Below are 7,642 nucleotides of genomic sequence, written 5' to 3'. Positions count from 1 at the left end.
TGACTCCAGCAGGTTCCCTTGACTCTAGCAGGGGCCCTTGACTCCAGAAGGGGCCCTTGACTCCAGCAGGGGCGCTTAACTCCAGCAGGGGCGCTTGACTCCAGGGACTCGTCACTGGAGGCGCAGGGGACCTTGACTCCAGCAGGGGCCCTTGACTCAAGCAGGCGCCCTTGACTCCAGCAGGGGCCCTTGAGTAAAGCAGGGGCCCTTGACTCTAGCAGGGGAGCTTGACTCCAGCAGGGGCGCTTGACTCCAGCAGGAGCCCTTGACTCAAGCAGGGGCCCATGACTCGAGGGATGCATCACTGGAGGCGCAGGGGCCTTTGACTCCAGCAGGGGCCCTTGACTCCAGGGAGGCGTCACTGGAGGCGCAGGGGCCCTTGACTCCAGCAGGGGCCCTTGACTCCAACAGGGGCCCTTGACTCCAGGGACGCGTCACTGGAGGCACAGGGGCCCTTGACTCCAGCAGGGGCCCTTGACTAAAGAAGGGGCCCTTGATTCAATCAGGGGCCCTTGACTCCAGCAGGGGCCCATGACTCCAGGGATGCGTCACTGGAGGCGCAGGGGCCTTTGACTCCAGCAGGGGCCCTTGACTCCAGGAACGCTTCACTTGAGGAGCAGGGGCCCTTGACTCCAGCAGGGGCCCTTGACTCCAGGGACGCGTCACTGGAGGCGCAGGGGCCCTTGACTCCAGCAGGGGCCCTTGACTCAAGCAGGGGCCCTTGACTCCAGCAGGGGCCCTTTACTCCAGGGACGCGTCATTGGAGGCGCAGGGCCCCTTGACTCAAGCAGGGGCCCTTGACTCCAGCAGGGGCCCATGACTCGAGGGACGCGTCACTGGAGGCGCAGGGGCCCTTGACTCCAGCAGGGGCCCTTGACTCCAGGGACGCGTCACTGGAGGCGCAGGGGCCCTTGACTCCAGCAGGGGCTCTTGACTCAAGTTGGTGCCCATGACTCCAGGTATGCGTCACTGGAGGCGCAGGGGCCCTTGACTCAAGCAGGGGCCCTTAACTCCAGCAGGGGCGCTTGACTCAAGCAGGGGCCCTTGACTCCAGCAGGGGCCCTTGAGTAAAGCAGGGGCCCTTGACTCCAGCCGGGGCCCTTGACTCACGCAGGGGCCCTTGACCCCAGCAGGGGCCCTTGACTAAAGCAGGGGCCATTGACTCCAGCAGGGGCCCTTGACTCCAGCAGGGGCTCCATTACTCAAGCAGGGGCCCTTGACTCCAGCAGGGGCCCTTCACTCCAGCAGGGGCCCCATGACTCCAGGGATGCGTCACTGGAGGCGCAGGGGCCCTTGACTCCAGCAGGGGCGCTTGACTCAAGCAGGGGCCCTTGACTCCAGCAGGGGCCCCATGACTCAAGCAGGGGCCCTTGACTCCAGCAGGGGCCCTTCACTCCAGCAGGGGCCCCATGACTCCAGGGATGCGTCACTGGAGGCGCAGGGGCCCTTGACTCCAGCAGGGGCCCTTGACCCAAGCAGGGGCCCTTGACTCCCGGGACGCGTCACTGGAGGCGTCTCTATCAGTCTTAGTTTCACTGGATCTCAGTGCAGCATTTGACACAGTTGACCACAACATATTACTCAAACGACTGGAGAACTGGGCAGGTTTTTCAGGAACTGTACTAAACTCGTTAAAAAACATACTTGAAGACTCACCTGTTCTCAGCTGCATTTGAATAAAGCACCAAATCCACACTTTTAAGCTTAAATTTCAAAACTAACATTTTAACTACTGATTTTATCTATTTCTGATTTTATTTGTTTTGATTTTATATACTGTTTTTGTTTGTTTGTTTTTTTGCTTGTTAATTAGTTAGTTACTTTGTTTGCTTGTTTAAATCACTTTTAAATCATGCTTTTTATTTGTTTTTGTTTCTAATGTCTCTGTAAAGCACTTTGAATCACCTTGTTGTTGAATTGTCTGTGAAGGTTCTCAGTCATCCAGGTCATCGTAGTCAATGGAGCTTGCAAAGAAAAGCGTCTGGACTTGTTTAAGTTCCTGGAAGACGTTTCACTTCACAGCAGGGGCCCTTGACTCCAGGGACAGGTCACTGTAGGCGCAGGGGCCCTTGACTCCAGCAGGGGCCCTTGACTCCAGCAGGGGCCCTTGACAAAAGCAGGGGCCCTTGACTCCAGTAAGGGCCCTTGAGTAAAGCAGGGGCCCTTGACTCCAGCAGGGGCGCTTGACTCCAGGGACTCGTCACTGGAGGCGCAGGGGCCCTTGACTCCAGCAGGGGCCCTTGACTCAAGCAGGGGCCCTTGACTCCAGCAGGGGCCCTTGACTACATCACGGGCCCTTGACCCATGCAGGGGCCCTTGACCCAAGCAGGGGCCCTTGACTCCCGGGACGCATCACTGGAGGCGCAGGGGCCCTTGACTCCAGCAGGGGCCCTTGACTCCAGCAGGGGCCCTTGACTCCAGGGACGCGTCATTGGAGGCGTCTCTATCAGTCTTAGTTTCACTGGATCTCAGTGCAGCATTTGACACAGTTGACCACAACATATTACTCAAACGACTGGAGAACTGGGCAGGTTTTTCAGGAACTGTACTATACTCGTTAAAAAACATACTTGAAGACTCACCTGTTCTCAGCTGCATTTGAATAAAGCACCAAATCCACACTTTTAAGCTTAAATTTCAAAACTAACATTTTAACTACTGATTTTATCTATTTCTGATTTTATTTGTTTGCTTGTTTAAATCACTTTTAAATCATGCTTTTTATTTGTTTTTGTTTCTAATGTCTCTGTAAAGCACTTTGAATCACCTTGTTGTTGAATTGTCTGTGAAGGTTCTCAGTCATCCAGGTCATCGTAGTCAATGGAGCTTGCAAAGAAAAGCGTCTGGACTTCTTTAAGTTGCTTGAAGACGTTTCACTTCACAGCAGGGGCCCTTGACTCCAGCAGGGGCCCTTGACTCAAGCAGGGGCCCTTGACTCCAGCAGGGGCCCATGACTCGAGGGATGCGTCACTGGAGGCGCAGGGGCCCTTGACTCCAGCAGGGGCTCTTGACTCAAGTTGGTGCCCATGACTCCAGGTATGCGTCACTGGAGGCGCAGGGGCCCTTGACTCCAGCAGGGGCCCTTTACTCAAGCAGGGGCCCTTGACTCAAGCAGGGGCCCTTGACTCCAGCAGGGGCCCTTTACTCCAGGGACGCGTCATTGGAGGCGCAGGACCCCTTGACTCAAGCAGGGGCCCTTGACTCCAGCAGGGGCCCATGACTCGAGGGACGCGTCACTGGAGGCGCAGGGGCCCTTGACTCCAGCAGGGGCCCTTGACTCCAGGGACGCGTCACTGGAGGCGCAGGGGCCCTTGACTCCAGCAGGGGCTCTTGACTCAAGTTGGTGCCCATGACTCCAGGTATGCGTCACTTGAGGCGCAGGGGCCCTTGACTCACGCAGGGGCCCTTGACTCCAGCAGGGGCCCTTGACTCCAGCAGGGGCCCTTGACTAAAGAAGGGGCCCTTGACTAAAGAAGGGGCCCTTGACTCAAGCAGGGGCCCTTAACTCCAGCAGGGGCGCTTGACTCAAGCAGGGGCCCTTGACTCCAGTAAGGGCCCTTGAATCAAGCAGGGGCCCTTGACTCCAGCAGGTGCCCATGACTCCAGGGATGCGTCACTGGAGGCGCAGGGGCCCTTGACTCCATCAGGGGCCCTTGACTCCAGCAGGGGCCCCATGACTCAACCAGGGGCCCTTGACTCCAGAAGGGGCCCTTGACTCCAGGGACGCGTCATTTGAGGTGCAGGGGCCCTTCACTCCAGCAGGGGCCCTTCACTCCAGCAGGGGCCCTTGAGTAAAGCAGGGGCCCTTGACCCAAGCAGTGTCCCTTGACTCAAGCAGGGGCCCTTGACTCCAGGGATGCGTCACTGGAGGCGCAGGGGACCTTGACTCCAGCAGGGGCCCTTGACTCCAGCTGGGGCCGTTGACTAAAGAAGGGGCCCTTGACTAAAGAAGGGGCCCTTGACTCAAGCAGGGGCCCTTGACTAAAGAAGGGGCCCTTGACTCAAGCAGGGGCCCTTGACTCCAGGGACGCATCACTGGAGGCGCCGGGGCCCTTGACTACATCAGGGGCCCTTGACCCATGCAGGGGCCCTTCACTCCAGCAGGGGCCCCATGACTCCCGGGACGCGTCACTGGAGGCGCAGGGGCCCTTGACTCCAGCAGGGGCCCTTGAATCCAGGGACGCGTCATTGGAGGCGTCTCTATCAGTCTTAGTTTCACTGGATCTCAGTGCAGCATTTGACACAGTTGACCACAACATATTACTCAAACGACTGGAGAACTGGGCAGGTTTTTCAGGAACTGTACTATACTCGTTAAAAAACATACTTGAAGACTCACCTGTTCTCAGCTGCATTTGAATAAAGCACCAAATCCACACTTTTAAGCTTAAATTTCAAAACTAACATTTTAACTACTGATTTTATCTATTTCTGATTTTATTTGTTTGCTTGTTTAAATCACTTTTAAATCATGCTTTTTATTTGTTTTTGTTTCTAATGTCTCTGTAAAGCACTTTGAATCACCTTGTTGTTGAATTGTCTGTGAAGGTTCTCAGTCATCCAGGTCATCGTAGTCAATGGAGCTTGCAAAGAAAAGCGTCTGGACTTCTTTAAGTTGCTTGAAGACGTTTCACTTCACAGCAGGGGCCCTTGACTCCAGGGACAGGTCACTGTAGGCGCAGGGGCCCAGGAGACCTTGACTCCAGCAGGGGCCCTTGACTAAAGCAGGGGCCCTTGACTCCAGTAAGGGCCCTTAACTCAAGCAGGGGCCCTTGACTCCAGCAGGTGCCCATGACTCCAGGGATGCGTCATTGGAGGCGCAGGGGCCCTTGACTCAAGCAGGGGCCATTGACTCCAGCAGGGGCCCTTGACCCCAGGGACGCGTCATTTGAGGCGCAGGGGCCCTTGACTCCAGCAGGGGCCCTTGACTCAAGCAGGGGCCATTGACTCCAGAAGGGGCCCTTGACTCCAGCAGGGGCCCTTGTCTCAAGCAGGGGCCCTTGACTAAAGAAGGGGCCCTTGACTCAAGCAGGGGCCCTTGACTCAAGCAGGGGCCATTGACTCCAGCAGGGGCCCTTGACTCCAGCAGGGGCCCCATGACTCCAGGGATGCGTCACTGGAGGCGCAGGGGCCCTTGACTCCAGCAGGGGCCCTTGACTAAAGAAGGGGCCCTTGATTCAATCAGGGGCCCTTGACTCCAGCAGGGGCCCATGACTCCAGGGATGCGTCACTGGAGGCGCAGGGGCCTTTGACTCCAGCAGGGGCCCTTGACTCCAGGAACGATTCACTTGAGGCGCAGGGGCCCTTGACTCCAGCAGGGGCCCTTGACTCCAGGGACGCGTCACTGGAGGCGCAGGGGCCCTTGACTCAAGCAGGGGCCCTTGACTCAAGCAGGGGCCCTTGACTCCAGCAGGGGCCCTTGACTCCAGCAGGGGCCCTTGACAAAAGCAGGGGCCCTTGACTCCAGTAAGGGCCCTTGAATCAAGCAGGGGCCCTTGACTCCAGCAGGTGCCCATGACTCCAGGGATGCGTCACTGGAGGCGCAGGGGCCCTTGACTCCATCAGGGGCCCTTGACTCCAGCAGGGGCCCCATGACTCAACCAGGGGCCCTTGACTCCAGCAGGGGCCCTTGACTCCAGGGACGCGTCATTTGAGGTGCAGGGGCCCTTCACTCGAGAAGGGGCCCTTCACTCCAGCAGGGGCCCTTGACCCAAGCAGTGTCCCTTGACCCAAGCAGGGGCCCTTGACTCCAGGGATGCGTCACTGGAGGCGCAGGGGCCCTTGACTCCAGCAGGGGCCCTTGAGTAAAGCAGGGGCCCTTGACCCAAGCAGTGTCCCTTGACTCCAGCAGGGGCCCTTGACTCCAGGGATGCGTCACTGGAGGCGCAGGGGCCTTTGACTCTAGCAGGGGCCCTTGACTCCAGGGACGCGTCACTGGAGGCGCAGGGGACCTTGACTCCAGCAGGGGCCCTTGACTCCAGCTGGGGCCGTTGACTAAAGAAGGGGCCCTTGACTAAAGAAGGGGCCCTTGACTCAAGCAGGGGCGCTTGACTCAAGCAGGGGCCATTGACTCCAGCAGGGGCCCTTGACTCCAGCAGGGGCCCCATGACTCCAGGGATGCGTCACTGGAGGCGCAGGGGCCCTTGACTCCAGCAGGGGCCCTTGACTAAAGAAGGGGCCCTTGATTCAATCAGGGGCCCTTGACTCCAGCAGGGGCCCATGACTCCAGGGATGCGTCACTGGAGGCGCAGGGGCCTTTGACTCCAGCAGGGGCCCTTGACTCCAGGAACGCTTCACTTGAGGCGCAGGGGCCCTTGACTCCAGCAGGGGCCCTTGACTCCAGGGACGCGTCACTGGAGGCGCAGGGGCCCTTGACTCCAGCAGGGGCCCTTGACTCAAGCAGGGGCCCTTGACTCAAGCAGGGGCCCTTGACTCCAGCAGGGGCCCTTGACAAAAGCAGGGGCCCTTGACTCCAGTAAGGGCCCTTGAATCAAGCAGGGGCCCTTGACTCCAGCAGGTGCCCATGACTCCAGGGATGCATCACTGGAGGCGCAGGGGCCCTTGACTCCATCAGGGGCCCTTGACTCCCGCAGGGGCCCCATGACTCAACCAGGGGCCCTTGACTCCAGCAGGGGCCCTTGACTCCAGGGACGCGTCATTTGAGGTGCAGGGGCCCTTCACTCGAGAAGGGGCCCTTCACTCCAGCAGGGGCCCTTGACCCAAGCAGTGTCCCTTGACCCAAGCAGGGGCCCTTGACTCCAGGGATGCGTCACTGGAGGCGCAGGGGCCCTTGACTCCAGCAGGGGCCCTTGAGTAAAGCAGGGGCCCTTGACCCAAGCAGTGTCCCTTGACTCCAGCAGGGGCCCTTGACTCCAGGGATGCGTCACTGGAGGCGCAGGGGACCTTGACTCCAGCAGGGGCCCTTGACTCCAGCTGGGGCCGTTGACTAAAGAAGGGGCCCTTGACTCAAGCAGGGGCCCTTGACTCAAGCAGGGGCCATTGACTCCAGCAGGGACCCTTGACTCCAGCAGGGGCCCCATGACTCCAGGGATGCGTCACTGGAGGCGCAGGGGCCCTTGACTCCAGCAGGGGCCCTTGACTAAAGAAGGGGCCCTTGATTCAATCAGGGGCCCTTGACTCCAGCAGGGGCCCATGACTCCAGGGATGCGTCACTGGAGGCGCAGGGGCCTTTGACTCCAGCAGGGGCCCTTGACTCCAGGAACGCTTCACTTGAGGCGCAGGGGCCCTTGACTCCAGCAGGGGCCCTTGACTCCAGGGACGCGTCACTGGAGGTGCAGGGGCCCTTGACTCCAGCAGGGGCTCTTGACTCAAGCAGGGGCCCTTGACTCAAGCAGGGGCCCTTGACTCCAGCAGGGGCCCTTTACTCCAGGGACGCTATCATTGGAGGCGCAGGGCCCCTTGACTCAAGCAGGGGCCCTTGACTCCAGCAGGGGCCCATGACTCGAGGGACGCGTCACTGGAGGCGCAGGGGCCCTTGACTCCAGCAGGGGCCCTTGACTCCAGGGACGCGTCACTGGAGGCGCAGGGGCCCTTGACTCCAGCAGGGGCCCTTTACTCCAGCAGGGGCCCTTGACTCCAGGGACTCGTCACTGGAGACGCAGGGGCCCTTGACTCAAGCAGG

Source organism: Rhamphochromis longiceps, linkage group LG3 (genome assembly GCF_057381845.1).
Source record: "Rhamphochromis longiceps isolate RC_006_pf linkage group LG3, R_longiceps_female_GT1.1, whole genome shotgun sequence".
Taxonomy (NCBI): domain Eukaryota; kingdom Metazoa; phylum Chordata; class Actinopteri; order Cichliformes; family Cichlidae; genus Rhamphochromis; species Rhamphochromis longiceps.
Note: the sequence above shows the minus strand (reverse complement) of the source record.